The sequence below is a fragment of the Rhinolophus sinicus genome, chromosome 10, assembly GCF_057876585.1.
Source record: "Rhinolophus sinicus isolate RSI-liver-muscle chromosome 10, RSI-T2T, whole genome shotgun sequence".
Taxonomy (NCBI): Eukaryota; Metazoa; Chordata; class Mammalia; order Chiroptera; family Rhinolophidae; genus Rhinolophus; species Rhinolophus sinicus.
In genome coordinates, this window is record NC_142510.1 from 18749156 (window position 1) to 18767730 (window position 18575).

General features: G+C 49.4%; 1 long non-coding RNA gene across 1 annotated transcript; it reads right to left on the minus strand.

Annotated features, from left to right (window-relative positions):
• Positions 1-14330: 14330 nt before the first annotated feature.
• On the minus strand, positions 14331-17724 carry LOC148756868 (uncharacterized). The gene is made up of 3 exons (XR_016022671.1): positions 16856-17724; positions 15155-16474; positions 14331-15023 (listed from the first exon to the last, which is right to left on the minus strand). It is a non-coding gene; the product is annotated as an uncharacterized LOC148756868 (long non-coding RNA).
• Positions 17725-18575: the final 851 nt, after the last annotated feature.

Genomic DNA, 18575 nt, shown 5'->3' on the forward strand with positions numbered 1-18575 from the left:
GACTCTTGGTGGTGAACACACAATGGGATTTATAGATGATGTAATACAGAATTGTACTCCTGAAATCTGTGTAATTTTACTAACAATTGTCACCCCAATAAATTAAAAAAAAAATCCTAAATGAGAAAAAAAAAAAAAAAGCTTACAGGAGATGGCAGCAGAAAAGAGCGTTTCCTTGCTCATTGTGAGAATCCGGGCCCCTGGGACGAAGCTCACTGAGAAATAGTTCCAGGCCCTTCACAGGCCTCACCTCACCCACTGCTCCTGTTTTCCAGATGCGGCAGAGACCATTACTCACTCCATTTCACAGATAGTTAAAATGAAGACTGATTCTAACACAGTTCTGAGCCCAGAACCGAGGCCCAAATGGGCCAACATGGGCCAGTAAGCTTGCACACATGGAGTTCTGGACAAATAGAGTGATCCAAACAGTCCTTGCAGCGTTGGGTAGAATCTTGGTCATTTTATTGAGGAAAATCTGCAGCACCCAGGCACGAAATAAGTCCCACCCAGCACCCAGGTGAAAAATAAGTCCCACTCGCCGCACCAGCTGGAAATATGTCCCACCCACCACACTGGCACAAAATGTCACACCCGCCATCCGCCCATGTGTCTTTATTGTCCAATAACTACCGTCTCACCTTCCTTTTTGCTGAAAGGTCACTATATGTTTACTTATTGCTTATCCGTAAATTTATGACACCTCGCCGTGACATATTCACTGGATGAATGTTGATTTCTTCATCGATTTCTTCGACACTTGAGAAATAGTCATCGAACGCCAAGTATGAGCCAGCCACGATTATTAGGCACAAAGAATAATCGGTAACTGAGGTTCCTTGTGATGAAGTCACTGAGGCATAATGAACGACATAGATACTGATTTTTGTAAAGGTGACAAGTACTATGGAAAAAATAAAAATAACAATGTTAAGGGGATTGGCAGTGCCAATGGAGTAGCTCCCACTTTAAACAGAGCAGTGTCTTAGTTTCTTAAACCGGCTGTAACAACTACAGTGTGTTTACACTTTAAGTGTGGGCTTGAAAAACAAATTATTGTCTCACAGTTGTAGAAGCTACACGCCCAAAATCAAGGTACTGGTACCATTGGTTCCTTCTGAGGCTGTGAGCGAAGGATGTGTCACAGGCCTGTCTCCTGACTCGTATGCCTGTCTTCCATCTGTGTCTTCACATCATCTTTATGTGTGTCTGTGTCCACATTCACCCTTTAAAGAAAAAATAAGGACCACAGCGATATTGGATTGGTGATCTCTCTAATGACTTCACTTTAATTTGATGACCTCTGTAAAGACCCTTTCTCCAAAAAATTCCACATTCTGGTCCTGGGGGACATAACTTCAAAGATGAGTTTTGGGAGGGCACAGTTTAATACACAACAGGCAGTCACGGTAGAATTCCTTTATGTGTAAGGTGATACACCCTAAATCTAATCCTTTTCCATGGGGCTGTGTGATGAGGGAACTTTCTCAGTACAACTATATAAAATATAATTCCTAATGGATGGAGCCAAGAGCAGTTGGCTTTTCAAACCGACTGAAGCCCCAAATCTGTGGAATCTCTATTCCCTTGCCATCCATCTCTTAAATTCATCTCATTCTTGGAGTAACTTGCCAACCGCAACGAATAGCTACTTATACACACCATTGCTTTGTTTTTACCTGATTCCTGTACAGCTGCTGAGACACTAGCAACATAGTCTACAACTTAGGTAAGAACAAAGTTAACTGAATCAGTGTCGGCTTAATGAATGGGTGAATGTGAAGAAGATACTTTGACTCCCGGTGAGCCTCTAGCTTTGGAGACTGTGATGCTGGGGGCTTTAACTCCTCAGGGCTTTCCCATTCCTCTGAGGAAACTGCCAAGATCCTCAGCCAGATGTGGAGGAAACAAGCAGTTGCAGAAAACAGTGCAGCCTCTGGATTCTGGAGCCAAAGTGATCTGGGTTTGAACCCAGGCTCCTCTACTCATTGTGCAACCTGGGACAGGTCACTTTGAGCTCATGAAGTAGAAGGAAGTTAATACATATGAACAGATTTACTGTGAAATGTAAACGAGATGGTGCATGTAACAGGCAAGCCACATGACTTTCTTAACATGATTACTGTCTTCCCTTGAAATTCTCATTTCAATTTAGCAGCTGTGTCATTTTAAGTTATGACATCAACACAATGACAGAGGAAAACAGAGGACAATATTCAAAGGAGGCCTGAGTGATTTTGTCTCTGGAGAGAAGACCAATGGTCGGACATATTTACTTTTTAGATTAGCTAATTTTATAAGACGTCTGCCATGTGTCAGGCATTATCATATAGCGATCAGTGGCACAGTTGCTAGTTGTTTTATAATTGAAGCTCCACCATTACCAGCTGTGTGAAATTGGGCAAATTAGTTAATAATTCCAAACTCTAGTTCCCTTAACTACAGGGGGCAGAATACTACATTTCTCATAGGGTTATAGATAGAAGTAATCTAGTGCATTACAGGGCTCAGCAGATTGGGTCCCTCATAGTCAGCTGTCTGTAGTTGATATCAAATAGGAACTTGATCACAATTTTGCCGCTCCTGTGCAGGGCGGTGCCTCCCTCCCAGGAGAGCCGCAGGGCCAGGGCCAGGGCCAGACGGGGCGCGCCCATTCGCGGAGGGTGGCCTCAGGGCTCACAGCAGCTCCCCACCATCTAAGTCCATTGATTTCTGATTGTGGGGACAGAGCCCCAGAAAGTAGTTTACAGGCTCTCGGCCTCACGTGGAGGAGTGCTGGCTCGGGTAGTAGATGGCCGTCAGCTGTGGCTGATTGGCCGTCAGCTGTAGCCAGTTAGCCAATTGGCCGCCAATATAACTGCTGCGGCTACGGAGGAGAGTGGAGGAGAGTGAAAGAGAGTCGTCGGTGGGTTGCAGACAAAACGGACAGCAGGTCGCACGTCCAGTGAACACAGCCTCCAGTGAGACCGTAGTGGTATGACTCCCCTACCTATGGCTCCGTGGGTGTTCCTTTTTGGCCTCACCATATCCTGCGTTATGTGGGGAGCGGGACCAGAGACCCTGCAGGCCTCCCCGCACGACACACAGCAACGCTGTCCACAGCAGCAAAGACACGGAAACAATCCAAATGTCCATCTTACAGAGTGAAAACTAAGCAAGCAATTGTGCGGTTACACCGGGGATTCTTTACATTGATATAATTATGACCATATTTAATAATTTCTAGAAATATATTTCCCCATAGCACACAAAAAAATTGAAATGTGGCAGAAGACATGTTTACTAATACACCCAAATGTATTTAGTTCCTCTACAATAGCAAAAAGTTGATAAATTTATGTTCAGCAATTAGTGTTTCATTATTCTCCTATTTGAAAATGGTCTAGACATGCAATAAATATCCATCACTGAATTTTGATAACAAAACTTTAAAGTTTCAAATTACCAAAAATACCTAGAAAATCTTTTCAATATATATATACAACATAATTATCACTAAAAAGTTTACCTAAATATATTTTATTTTAATTCTCTCTATTTTATATATTAGTTAAAACTTAGAGATTTCAAAGTCAATTATTACCGAAGCTGTTTTCTTGACACAGTTTATAACATGGATAACAAACTTATTTTTATAAACCCAGTTAAAACATGAATTTTAGGTTAATAATTTTCAAAGACATGACTGTGTAATCAAACCAGGCTAAAACCAGCTTTAATATCAAATATTTCACCAGATCATCTGCTCCTGAATAGCGTTTGGGTTAGTTTGTATTTTATTTCTTAGTTTACATAAGCATTTAATTAAAGCCAATCAAATATTACAAACTGGTAACACCATCAGGAACAAGAAAACATCTGACTACAATCAAACACCTTTTCAGACGAGATCACAAATTAACAGAATTAGTAATAACTATAGAGAACACAATAAGATATTTCACCAAGAAAAGAGCTGGTTGTCACAAGAGCTCTGTAACACATTTTAGAAGCTTTTCCCCAGTCCAAGGACCCATCGTCTGCACATGGACACTGAGGTCTAAATAGTGAGTCACCAACCAACCTCTTTACAGCTCAGGCCAGGAAGCCAGAGGCCCCTCCACACAGAGTACAGAGAAAGCAGCCCTCCCACAGCCAAAGGGTCACCCCCAAAGACAGTCAGAGAAAGCACAGACCTTCGTCACACAGGCAGTAGGGATGGTGGGGTGGACAGGGTGTCTCAGGTCTCCCACAAAATGGGAGGCACCTCCAGCCCCAAACCCACTAATCTGTGGCCCCAGCAGGTGCTACTGGACCGGGATCTGACCAGCACTAAAGGGTAAGGAAGGCTGGGGGGACAGATGCCCCTTATGGGCAGAGGCCCCTCAGGAAACACTCCCCTGGAAGCTGGCACCGCCAGGCAGAGGCACACTGGGAACCCCAGCTTCTCCCACTGGCCACCAGGCCCAATGGAGTAAGTGCACCTGGCCGATGGTGGGGACCAGAGAGGATTAGTTTCCTGGGTCACAAAGACAAGCTCCTGGGACACAGAACGAGAAGGAAAGAAAAACCTGAAGAGATTTTTAGAGAGGGACCCACAGCAAAGTTCGTCTCCGCAGACGCCGGTCTGGAGAGAACCGCTTAACTCCCCAGCCTGTGAGGCCGGCTCCAACGACAGGCTTACGGGAGCCTGTGCCTGTGTTCTGTCCCCGTGGTAGTTCCTTCTTAGGGCAAAGGACACACAAAATACACACACAGGAAAAAAGGAACATCTCTGGGAGGAAAGAATAAAGAAAACCCTAGAGTCTCTAGGTGCAGGAAGTTGCTGCACAGATATTTTTTCTGCCAATCTAAATTCAGAAAGCAGACAAAGGCCTTGCACCCCTTCTAACTTCTGCCCAACTGCTGACAGAGACCAGCAATTGTAATACGTGAGCACCTAGAATTCACACACACACACAAATTTCCAAAGACAGTGAGGAGAAATCAAGTAAATATGACATTTTAGACAAGGGTGGCAGTGGGCTCTTAGGCTTTAGATGTAAAAATGGGAGATTTACAGGTAATTCAGGGAAAGCTAAACACACGTGCAGTAACACTGCCTCGTCCTTTCATTATAGTAAATAAGTTCCAGTCACTGCTGCCAGTGTCCCACACACAACTCAGTGCACAGGGGGCAAACAGGACCCAATGCATGTGCATTGTAAAATGCTCTGTGGTCTTTCTGTGACTCCCATGGAAACTGTCACTGATGAACCCCATGTGGGAGCAGGGAGCATGGGTCGTTTATTCTTTTTGGACTTGGAAAATGTTAAACTTTTAATGTTAATATCTGTGAGCACAAAGTCTGCTTTTCCTATGTTTTCTTGGCAACTGATGTGTACTTAGTGTGGGCATTGAAATGGTGGTTTCACCTCAGTGATAACTGAGATACTCTTAAGAAAGGGGAAAGTTTTTCATAACATTTTAGTTACACACTTAACATAAAACGTGGCTCATCTACAGCTTTAAGTCAAAAGGTAGAGAAGGGGCATCTGAATTTTAATGCTTTTAGTTTCAGGATTCTGCAGTTTCGACCGCTGTCCTACAGCATAAAACTGACACAACCGCTTGTGTATTTCACAGAGCAGACACCAGTGTGAGCTCTCAGCTCAGAGAATATCCAGACCAGAAGAAACGTCACTCTTTTTCTCTGGGCCTTTGGAGAACCTAGACCAAAATGACAACTCATTCAAGGTTCCTGCTGAGCAGTGGGGTTTTTCGGTTGCTGTCTAGAGAACAGCACTGTAAGAACTTCCAGACACTGTAACATACGGGGTTACACCAGCAGCAGCCTCGTTCATCTAACATCTACTCTGTCTCTTGATGGCATCCTTTTCTCTTCCGAAGCATTTGATCTCATCGTGTTCTTCATAGTAATAGTTCATGTTCAGGGATGTTAAATGTTTAAGGGTTCAGGGATTTACAGCTGTAGGGTTGGAGGCAGGGGGTTAGAAGTCAGGGTCAGGGTTGGAGATTAGGGTCCAGGGTCCTGGTAGGGGGTCCTGCTCAGGCCCTGGTGTCTGGCTATGTGGGGCAATGGTCCATTTAGAGGTCTGGATCTGGGGTCCATGGTCCAGCTCGGGTGTCATCTCTCATCTGAACACAGGTGAGTACACATGTGAGTACTTTCTCCAAACCGGTTTCCCACGCACGTTTCCTCCGGGCCCAATTGAAGTGATCACTTCTTGTGGTACCACTTTTTCAGAGAACTAAGTGAGCCTGGGGTATGCCTCTGGCATGAGAGCCAGGGCCAGCCTCGTGAGACAGAGGGCAGCCAGTCTTCATGAGAGTCAGGGTCCCGAGTCTCACGCGGGAGCTGGGGCGAGAGCCCCCCGTGGTGTCTCTCGCATCCTGTGCTGGCGTCTGTTGTGAGGGGAACTTGGTGTATCCTGGAGGAGCTGCTGCTTCGGGGACAACAAGGGACGTCCTTCTGTGCATGCTTCACCTCAGTGTCTCCCTGGGAGGCTTGGACAAAGAGGGGAGGTAGGGAGAACCTTCCTGTGCGCGAACTCTGCTGACCGGTGGGGGAGGGGAGGCTTGTCGGCCACAGGAGGACCCCGCAGAGGAAGGACATAGTGGGGGAAATCGCTGGTTTTTCTCTGTGGTGTCAGACAGTGTTCAGTGCTGTTGTTTTGCGAACAGCTGTCCAATGTTCCCAGCGTCATTTATGTGGGTTCAACTTTAAGCTCCGTTGTGTTCTATTGATCTATGTGTTTGGTTTTATGCCAATACCATCCTGCTTTGGTCGCTATAGACTTTTGGGGTCAAGTGATGTGGAAAACCGAAATTAAAAAGCCCGCTGTGTCTTCCACGTCCCAGGTCACGTACCCAAGGCACAGTGGCTACTAATATACTCTCCCTCGTCGCCTCTAGTTAACAAGGGCGATTAGCTTCACCCCCTTGGGTGAACTGGGTCTGTGTAGGTCTCAGCGTCTGTAATGAGCTTGGATGCATTCTGTCTCTCTGGTGTGGTCCTGAAATGGTTGTTTCAAGTAGTTTACTTTCCAGTAATTTCAAAAGTGTGGAAAACTTTCACTAGCACTATGGATACTCTCTCTGCACTCAGATTCTGCAGTGTCATCGCTTTCCGACATTTCGCACACAGTTCTCCAGTGAGTTTCATCCAAAGCAGGTGTGCTTTCCCCGGGAATCACCACATGACCCACAAGTGTGGAAATGACTATGGCTGCCACATTACAATCCAATCCATGGCCCCACTTCGACTTTCACCACCCGTCCCAACTGTGTGAAAATGTCTCTTTCCATTCTGATGTGACTCTGTTGTTCTGGAACCATTACTGAGGCTTTCCCTGATTTTCATAAATTTGTATTTAAACTTCAGAAATGAATCCTATCTTGGATGCCTTTCATGCCCAGCTTCTTTCACTTAAGAAGTTTTCAATGTCCATCCGTGTTCTCACAGGTAGCAGTACTTCACTTATTTTTTATTGTGATTAATTATATGCAGCACAACATTTACCATTTAAACCATTTGAAGTGCATGTTTCTATGGCATTAACTGCATTTATGTTGTTGTACAAACACCACCAACACCATCCACCTTCAGAATTTCATTTTCCTCAATTAAAACTGTATCCATAAACTCCACATTCCCATTTCCCCACAACCCCTGGCAACCACATTCTACCTTCTGTCTCTGAATTAGATTTTGGTACAAAGCTTATATAAGTGGAATCAAATAATGTTTGTCCATCTGTAGCTGTCTTTTCTCACTTAGCATAATGACTTCCACATTCAGCCATGTGGTAACCCACGCCAGAATTTCCTTAGATATTAAGGCTGAATACTAGTCCCCACATTTTGTCCATTCATTCATCTGTAAACACTTGGGTGGCTTCCACCTTTCGGCTAATGTGAATCCACTACGAATACGGGTGTACACATAATCTGTTTGCGTCCCTAATTTCAAATCTTTTGGGCATATACCCTGAAGTGGAATTGCTGGATTATACATTAATTCTATCTGTAAGTTTTGAGGAACTGCCCTACCATTTTCCACAGTGGCTGTACCATTTAATGTATTCCTTTATCTGGCCAAATAATATTGCAGTTTATGGATTTATCACATTGTCTTTCTCCTTTCATTGATGCACATTTGAATTGTTTCTACCTTTGGGCTATTGTGAAGATGCTGCTATGAATATTTGTGTACAAGTTTCCGTTTGAATACCTATTTTCAGTTCCTTGGAATATGTATCTAGGAGTAGTTGTTGAGCCATGTGGTAATTTTTTTTTCCTTTTTGAAGAAATGCTGAACTGTTATATAGATAGGCTGCATCATTTGACATTTCCACAAGCGATGTTTAAGCGTTCTGGTTTCTCTACATTGTTGTCGAGGTTTGTTATTTTTATTTATTTATTTTTTATTATAGCCTTTCTAGTGTGTGTGAAGGATTATTGCGTTGTGATGCCTCAGAGATATTGCAGTTTGGTTCCAGACCACTGCAATACACTGAATAAAGCGAGTCACATGAATTTTTTGGTTTCCCAGTGCATTAAGTTATATTTTTATTATACTGTAGTCTATTAAGTGTGTGATAGCAGTATGTCAAAAAACGCACAACCTTAATTAAAGAATACTTTATTGCTAAAAAATGCGAATCATCACCTGAGCCTGTTGGAAAAATGGCACAGGATTGCCACAAACCTTCAGTTTGTAAAGACATGATGTCTGTGCAGCTCAGCAAAACGAGGTGTGCCTGTATTGGACTGTCCAGCCCTTTGTGGCAGGAGGAGGTAGGGTAGGGGGAGGCCTGGGGTCGCTTCAGTACCGCGGACAGCTCCCACTCCTGTGACACACACCTAAGGCGCTGTGCTCTGCAGGCGGGATCCCCTTAGAGATCACGTCTGGGTTCAGATGCCGAGCTCTTCATTCCAGCTCCATGTCAGGGGCCCATCTGTGTGTGCTGAAAACACCTGCAGGTCATGGATGTGAGGCCAGCCCGGGGTCGATCACCACGTGGCAAGAGATGTGACATGAGCCATGGGAGGGGGGTTTACAAGAGGGTCTCGGCTATAAGCCATCAGGCTTTGAGTAGCTGCTCCGTAGGTATGACTCATTTTCTGAAAATCTATTTGTGGGGGCAGGCTTCAATGTCAACTCAGGTTTTCAAAGATGCCTAATTTGATTTGATGTCATCTCATGTCATCTGATCAGATCTAATTTGATCTTATGAACGCTGATGAGGCTGAATTAGCCAACATCATGCCCTGTTTCCACTATGAACAAATGTTGCCCATGAGGAGACACCGTTAGGTCAGATAGGACCGTGTTAGAAGGCCTGGTTGCCAGTGTCACCCCCTCGCAAACTGTGAGGAGCTGATGTGTAGATTTCAAGGACTGCCTGTGGCCTCGCTCCTGGGAGAGTGACAAGGGCACCAGCTGAGTCGTGGCTGCCAAGCACATGGACAAGAGACCCGGGAAGTCCCTGGTCCCACGGGGGCCGTGGGTTTCATGTCCGTTTTCTGTGTTCCAGCCATCCTGCGGCAGAACTTTTCAGAACAGAGTGCAGAAGAGAACAGGTAGCAATGAACCCGTGCCTGGTGGGTGCACCGGTGTGCAAAGCTGTGCCCACACTCTGGTGGTCTGGACGTGGTCTGGCTCCTTAGGCTTCCTGGGTGTCTGGCTGAGTTGCACGGGTGTCACCTGGTCATGCGCACATACCTGAGCGCCTGGATGTGCCTAACTCGTGTTAGCCAAAATGTTTGACTTCAGGGATGCCACAACCCTACGCACCAGGTGACATTTAATCTCCCGAGGTCAGTGCCCATGAGGGGCAGGTCCTCTCTGGGCCTGGAAGATCTTGTGTCTGAGTCAGAGGGAGGAGAATGCCTGTTTGCTGGAGCCAGACGCCTCCATAATTACACATTCCCTGAAAGGCAGGCAGGAGGGCTCTCTTTCACAACTGGAACGTGTGTACCTTCAGAATGAGAACAGCCCAGCAACTGACCCTCTGTTTAGAAAAGAGAAACAAAATCAGGAGAAAGAATTTGATATCTACTAAGATGGCATCTTCCTCCTGAACACTCCTGAGTGTGTTTTTAGGAATGTTACTGTTATTTGGAATAGCTTTACAGACTGAGTATCCAGCAGCATGGCACTGACCACAGAAATAATGGAACACCCTGTAACCTTTGCAAGCCACGTGTCAGCACCCAAACATGGTTATGTGATGTTTACTGACATGAGAATGAAAATCCACTGAGCACTTTCCTGTCAGTATACGATACTTCGGTGGAAAGTTTTCACGGCACTAAAAATGCTCTGTTCTCCTGCGTTCACCCCTCCCCCTCCCACCCTACAACCCCAGATCTTGTACTGTCCACGCAGTTTTGCCTTTTCCAGAACGTCACGTACTTGGATTCACACAGTATGTAGCCTTCTCAGATGGGCTTCTTTCACTTAGTAATATGCATTTAAGTTTCCTCTGTGTCTTTTCACTGAATTTCTCTTTATCACTTATAATATTCCATCGTCTAGCTGGACCAGTTTGCTTATCCATCACCCATTGAAAACATCTCAGTAGTGTCCAAGTTTTGGCAGTTATGAAAAAAGCTGCTGTAAACATCCCTGTGCGGGTTTTGTGTGAACATGTGTTTTCAGCTCCTTTGGGCAAATTATGATTGAGCCTGACTGCTGGGTCGTATGATAAGAGTGTTTCAGTTTTGGAAGAAACCACCACACTGTCACCTAAAGTGGCTGTGCCATTTGTGTCCCCACCAGCAGTGACTGAGAGTCCCTGCTGCCACATGTCCTGCCAGCACTTGGTGACGTCAGTGTGCTGGGGTGTGGCCGGGCTGGGAGGCGTGTGGAGGTGTCATTGTTTCAGTTTGCATCTCCCTGGTGACGTGCCGTGGGGCACCTTCTCGTGTGCTTACTGCCATCTGTGTGTGTTCTTTGGTCTCTTCAGGTTTTTGCTCATTTGCTTACTGGTGTACTGTCTGTCTCGACTGGAGTGCAAGCTCCTGAGGGCAGGGGTTTGTCCTCGGGCCACCGTGTCCCCAGGGCCTAGAACAGTGTCTGGCTTAGAGTAGGTGCTCATAGACAACCAGGAGACAAACGAGTGAGCTCAGCAGTGCACAGCAGCCGTGTGGCTCTGCTGGGGGTCACCCAGCTCTGCAGCTACGTGTCCACTCACCTGAAGGATGTCGAGATCCACCGACACCACGTGTTCAATCCCAGAGGAAAGTTCTGGAAGTCAGAATTAGGCCCTGGCTAGGACTCAGAACGGGACATCTCTCAGTTGCTTTGTCTGTCCTTGGTGAGACCGTGCACAGCTCGGCACTGGGTAAATGCCTGCTAGATGCACAAACAATTGGGCGAGCCCTGGATGATCTCTGCTGGGGTGGGGGGGAAGCCCCACTCCCCAGGGATGGATGTCTCTGCCTCATAACAGCCTTGGGGACACTTCGCGACCTCACTTTCCTTGCTTCCTGTCTCACTTCCCTGCTCTCTCCCTCCTGCTTCCTGGGATCACCTCTCGAATGATTACTGCACAAAAACCCTTGAGTCCATATCTGTTTTTAGGGCAATTGAAAATGATAATCGCCCCTTAACATAAATGTGGGGAAACTGAGGCCTGCACAAGACCGTGGAGAGCATCAGCCAGACCCTTGGCTTTTCCAGGACGGCCCGACTCTGGAGCTGAGCCTTGGGCCACAGCCCACAAGCCACTGTGTGACATGTGAAGCATGGGGACAGATAGGGTGAGCCAGGCCTGGCACACGGCTGCACGGAGAAGCCCAGTGAAGCTGAAGCATGGCTCTTCTGTGAGGATCAGTGCCGGGTGCCATTCCCATGGTTCCCGGTCTTCCTAGCCCAGACACCGGCCGGCCCAGGGAGCCTGGCCAGGGCCGGCCAGGCCCTGAGATGCTACTGGGGGTCAAGCCAGGTACCTGCCCCCAGACCATGCTGCTGGGAGAAGCCAGACATTTGGAGAGTCACGTACACTCTGGGAAAGGCCACAGGGGCTTTCCAGGCATTTTCTCCTTTTTTAAATATTGTTCCTCCCTCCCTTCTCTGGAGGGGTGTGAAGTGGTGAAGTAGGGTTTTCTCTCCATAAGAGCTGCTGGTGAGAGCTGCCTACTGGGTTTTGGCAAAGCAACAACATAGTTTGTGGCAGTGAGTTGTGTTTTGAGCGCCTCCAGAAAGGTACCTGTTCTGTGAGAGTGACCCGGCCGGGACACGTAAGCCCTCAGCTGTCCACAAGGGGGCAGTCTTGGCTTCCCAGTCTCCTCCGGCAGCTGGAGACACTGTGCCTGCTTGTCTCCCCGGCACAGTGAGGGGAGGACCTGCTGTGCAGGGGCAGGGCCTGCGAGCTGGTCAGGACAGGGCAGACGGACACTGTGTGTCTGTCCCGGTGAGGTGACACAGCTGCAGCACAGCAAGCGGTGCCTTCCTTGCCCCTCTGTCCCCGCCGACCCCCATGGTCCCTGATGGAGAGCCTGAGGCCTGCTTGGACCCTGTCTTCTGGGGGCAGTGAGCAGGGGAGCCCGGGGTCATCCCTGCTGGGGTCTGAAACAGGCAGTTTCCCAGGGTTCCGATAGTGAGGGCCTTGGCCTGAGATGGCACACATTAAAGCGTGCCGGTGACTTTTCGTGCCTGTGTGACCCACGTGCACTCGCGTGTTTCTGAGGTCACAAGTGCAGAGCTGGCCCAGCTCCCGCAGTGTGTGCTGCAGCCCCTGAGGGGCAGGTCTGGGCCCCAGGCTCCTCGAGGCTCCAAGCCAGGCGTGCTGATGCTCCTCGTGTGAAAAGCAGCAGATGGAGCCCCTTTAAAATGCAGGCAGGGGGCCACCTGGCACGTCTGACACCTGGTGCCTTTGGGTATTAAAACAGGACAAAGTGGCCTTTGGATGGGGCCGGGGCAGCCTCGTGTCCCATGGAATGTTCGGCCATAAAGAGGAAGGAAATCCTGCCATTCACTGCAAGGTGGACAGACCCAGTGGTGCTGCTGGGCTCCGTGGCGTAAGTCAGACAGAGAAGGGCAGATGCTGCATGGTGTCACTTACGTGTGTCATCTTAAAACACTCGAATTCATAGAGGCAGAGAGATGGTGGCTGGGGGCGGGCTGAGGCCTTGTTGCATGAAGGCTACAACGTCGCAGTCTTGTGGGCCCAGAAGCCTCGCAGCTGATATGCAGCGTCCTCACTGCAGTGAACGGCTCTGCTGTGTCCTGGGAAGTGCCTCAGAGTGAATGTCAGGTGTTCTCATCACAGAAAATGGTGTCAGCGTGTGAGGAGGTGATGTGTCGCTTAGCGGGACTGCCTTCTCCTCTCATGTGTGTGCATCCACCCTCGTGTGTACCCTAAACACATACAGCTTTCACTGAAAAGTGTGTAAAGCCCAGTCCCAGAGGAGCTGACAGAACACACAGACTCTCGGCCAAGCCCTGGAGACCGCGACTTGACGGGCAGTTTAAAGCTACCTTCCCAGAATCTTCCTATGACAACTCTGCGTGAAGAATCCAGACCCTCGTTAAGTCTGGCTGTTCAGGAGAGCTAGCCGAGGTGCCTAACTTTTCAATAAGAAAAGTGCCCTCAGCCATGCGAGGGGCTGGGCTCATTGTGCATTTCCGTCACACATGGCACCCATCCAGCTCCCTGCTGCCTGGTCGGGCAGTCGGCCTGTCCCTCAGGTGGCTAGCTAAATGCACCGGGACGGCTCCTTTGTGGCTCATCATGTGTAGCAGGGCAGAACTTCCAGTGCCAGCTCCCCGATCGCAGAGTGTCAAGCCTGTCCCAAAGTTGGGCAGTGAAGCGGCAGTCTCCCCGGCAGGAAGGGGCAACAAGCAGGGTCTTGGGCGACAGCTATAGAAAGCCTCTTGCTTCCTGACTCCTTGGGGTCAGGGCTGGGCTGCAGCCACACTGGCCACTGTGTAAATACACTCATGAAAAGGTCTGTCTCAAGAGTGGGAGCCAGTCTCTTTTGGGGACATCGGGAGAGGGGCTGCTGCAGGCTCTGTGACATTGGGCTCTTTTTCTCATTTCTAGGTTTCTAGGATCTCTTTATTTATAGGGGGTGTTAGGCCTTAGCCTGATATATGAGTAGCAAATATTTGCTCTGAGCTTATCATTTCTTCCTTTTTAAAATATGGTACCTTTTCCCCTGGTGTAGTGTTAAAATATCAGTTCTCTCCAATTTGATTTACAGATTCAATACAGTCCCCATAAAATGCTTCAACAGGTATCTTTGTGGAAATGGTGACCTAATTTTGAAATTTATATAGAAATACTTATAGAAGTACTTAATACCCCTGAATTGCACAATTTAAAATGATTAAAAGGTTACATTTTATTGAATCTAAATTTTAACACATAAAATATTTATCAAAAATTAAAAAAATATAAAAGAGAAAAATGAAAAACAAAACATGCTACCAGCAGTGGAGAGGCCAGCTCTGGTGCTGGGTGGAGCTTAGGAGAGGGCGCTGAGGGAGGCGCCAGGTGCAGCCCCAGCTCCTCAGGTGCCTCACCCGGCTCTAGCGCCCCTTCCAGCCCAGCAGAAGCCAGCTCTAGTGCCACAGTTGCTGCTAGAAGTGGTGTGCACATGGCTGTGGCTCTGGCTCTGCCCCCGGAGGTGGCATCAGATCTAATGGCACAAATGCCTCCAGCTCTAGAGCGGCTTTGCTTCTGTAGCCATGCAGCTGGATCTGGCTTTTGAGATGGCGCAGGAGCCAGTGCTGGGGACAAGGCCATTGGGGACATCACCCACAGGCCTTCTTCCTCAGGGGCCAAACACGGAACACATCCCAGAGCTTTCCACAGAAGAACATCTTCCCAGGCTGAGTCCACCTGACGGGTGGTATGAGGACAGTGGCTCCCGACCCTGCTCTAGTCTCTGGCAGTTCCTCCCTGAGTAGCCACAGCACTGACCCCTCCCCATACGTTCACTCTAGGGTTCTGTCTCTGCGGATTCCTGGTCAGCCAGCTGGGTCAAAAGAAGTGGGCACGGTGCTCCAGGTGTGGGCCGGGCATGCTGAGCTGCGTGTAAGCCACAAACTGCTTCAGGGCGACAAAGCCGCATCCTCCAGATGCTGGTCCCCGGCCTCAACCCCCAGAAATCCGCAACCACAGAGACAGGAGCCCTCTCTCTTAACCCAAAGCCCACTCACTCTTAGTTGTTCCTGGAGTCTGTCACCCTGACAACGAGGGCAGAGGACTCCATATCCAGACGAGGTCAGGAGGGCATCGCCTTGAACGTCCTGTGCCCTCCCTGCTGTGTTGTCTCACGGGACTGGCCGAGTCCCCGGCTGGAATGGAAGCCTGGGGCGGTAGGGACTGCAGTCTGCTCCATTCAGTGAGCTACACCAAGTGCCTAGAAAAGGGCCCGCACACAGTAGGCACTTAATATTACCTTCTTGACTGAATGAACTTCAGGTTCCTCAGTCAGCCCTCCGGGTTTCCTGCTCTGGCTACACCCAGGATAGGGGACTGTCCCCCGCCTCCCCCTCCAATAGAACAGGAAGCCTTTACAGATGGAAAACAGCTCTTCCCAAAGCCACAGAATTAGTGAGGCTTGAGGCAGGAAGCTCCTTCATGGGAGAGAGAAAACCATAAGTAGGAACAACCACAGCCCTTGGCAGCCCTTTCCACGGGACCAGGCACGGGGTCAGCACTCTCCATGGCTTATCTCATTTAATTCTGACAAGATCCCTACAAGGGCGTTTGGTCCCCATAGCTCCCCAGTTTTCACACAAGCAAACAGGCTCAGAGGTGAGGTGACATTCCCAACATGTACAGCTAGGAGGTGGCAGAGTAACCACTGTGCTGTACAGGGGAGAGGCACCCACCTTTTCCGCAGCAGGCGTGTGACCTGTTGGGTGCTTGTCGTGCGGGAGACCCTGCTCACTGTGCCATTTTACAGGCGGGGCGGCCTGCGGGGTCTCTGCTCCCGCTCCCCACACAAGAACGCAGGGTATGGTGAGGCCAAAAAGGAACACCCACGGAGCCATAGGTAGGGGAGCCATTCCACCACGGTATCACTGGAGGCTGGGTTCACCGGACGCGCGACCTGCCGTCCGCCTTTCCGCCAACCGACCGACCGACGACTCCCCTCCACTCTCTCGACTCTGTTCCTCTCCTCTCTTCCGCTCTCCTCTGCTCTGCTCGGCTCTGCTTGGCTCCTCGGCAATCCTTCGTAGCCGCAGCAGTTATACCAGCGGCCAATCGGCTAACCGGCCACAGCCCACGGCCAATCAGCCACAGCCGACTGCCATCCACCACCCGAGCCATCACCTTTCCACGTGAGGCCGAGAGCCTGTAAACTACTTTCTGGGGCTCTGTCCCCACAGTGCTGGAGAAGTTTCAGTGGATAGATGGGAAGATGGGGACACGGAGTCTGCTGGGGGGGCAGATACTACATATTCTAGCAGCTTCTCTGGCGTGCCTGAGTTCACGGTCCCCATCCAGGTCCAGGGACGATTACTTTTACACTGGGGTGGGACAGAGGAGGAACGGGTCAAACAATACGAATAGTGTCAGACTGCAAAAATACTTATGGCCATAATGTGAAGTAAAAGCAGTATTTAAAGAATTTTCTGATATCCCGGCAAAAATAATTGTTTTCACAGTAGCTGAATCAGTCAATCTCTCGGAACCCCCTCCCGCCTCTGAGCAGCTCACATTGTGGAACTGGAGTCTAATAATAAAAGGTGCAAGTTGAGTTGGAGGCAGGGGCACGCCCAGAATGACCCCTGGGTGTCCCCTTCCCTCTCCAGCGCTCCATTGAGCACAGTGGGCACGGCCCGCCCCCTGTTGGTCATCCTCAGCACTGCAGCCGCAGGCGGAAGAAAACCAGACCAAAAAAAATACACCTTTGGGGTCTTCAAAGCAGTGGAGCTGGCTCCAGGAGAGAAGAGAGGAACCTCGGATGTTCGATGTCCTCGGTTTATGTACACTGTCCTGGGGTGCCCAGTTTCCCCCTGGAGGCTCCGGCATAGGTGTTCCGGCCCCTGATCCCCGAGAAGCCGTCTAGTAGCCTGCCCTTGGCTCCCAGGCCACCCCGTCCCAGGGACCTCGGGGTAGAAAGCATTTACTGGACTCAGCGCAGTGGGTCATCGATGGAGAACAGTGATAGCACACAGTCTCCTACGAGCCTGTGAGATCCTCGGGGTCCCCGCCCCAAGCATATTCCAGTTGCAGTGAAGGAATCAGATCTTCCTTCTGTATCCTGGAGGACCCTCCCCATGGGGGCTTGTCCTGGTCGCAGGCGCCCAGAGCGGTGGACACAGCACTCCAGACCCCGTCCTCTCCAGGCTGACCGACTGGGACCCTCGGGACCCCAGCCCATCAGCCTGGAATAGCTCCCCTCGGGATGCGGTGAGCCACGGGGGTTTTGCTGGGAGACTGGGGCCGGACCTGGTCCCGCCTGGGCCTCAACGCGTGGCGCGTGCTCCCCCTTTCCCAAAGCCCCACCTTCAGAGATGTGGGCGTGCCCGCTGGCCGCTGCGGCCGGTCAGCTAACCGGCCTCCTCTGAGCCTCTAGCCAGTCGGGGCCTCCAGACGCTGGCGCCGCCAGACAATCGAGGTGTCCACGGCCCGCGCCGCCCTCCTGTGATGCCGCGAGCCAATAGGTGTCCACTGTGGCTTCCCTCGAGAGTCGCGCAGCAGCCGGGGACGTCCCCCTGAAGTGGAGAAGATGCCGATTGTATTTGGGGGCTGGGCACCTGGAAGTGAGGCAACATCGCCGGGGCCGTCGGAGGCGGGAAGGTGGTGGGTGGCGGGGGGAGGGGCGGGGAGGGGGGAAGGGCGGCGCCTCTCCTTCCCGCGACTAGCCTGAATGTGGAGAGGCTACCGAGGGGACACGTGCAACTGCATTGGCCTGCCCAGCCGGTCTCCTGTACCTCCCTGCGAGGCTTCCTGTGTTTGAGAAATGGATGGAATTTTAGAGCACAGATTTTCTGAAAATGGGGATTGTCCCTATGGTAGTTCATACTGAGGCCAAAGCATAATTATTCAGAAATAATGTTTGGGAAAGCCCAGAAGAAAATGTTGTGGAGCTTGGGTAAGGGCAAAAATAATGGCAGTCACCTAACTAGATCAAACAGCAGCCAACTGTTACTGGAACACGTTATGTGTATCAAAAAGATAAGGAAATGGTGTTGTCGCCAACTTGGTTTTAAACTGAAGCTTCACGTTACCTGTGTAAAAACCTGAGGGTGGAAGCACTTTGAACTTTGGAACTTTCCCCTTGGACTTCTAATTCTTGTCAGTGCTTTGCAACAAGGCACTAACTAAAAAGCCTTTCTGTTTTCTTTTTTCTTTTTAATTTAGTCTTTGATAAAAAGATGTTGCTTCCAGAAATCACATAGGAAGTTAGAAGACTCGGAATTAGAAGGACAATCCCTGCTCATCTAAATATGTAGGTTATTCTAAGACGTATGAACTCTTAGAGGCCACGGGTGTTGTTCTCAGCATCCAGCCAACGACAAGCATATTTGGCAGCCATTCAGTGGCTTTAACTGTCTTGACTTTATTGCCTGACTTCAATTCTGTCTTTTATGTCCTGTGTCTTCTGCACACAGCTGGGTGTAG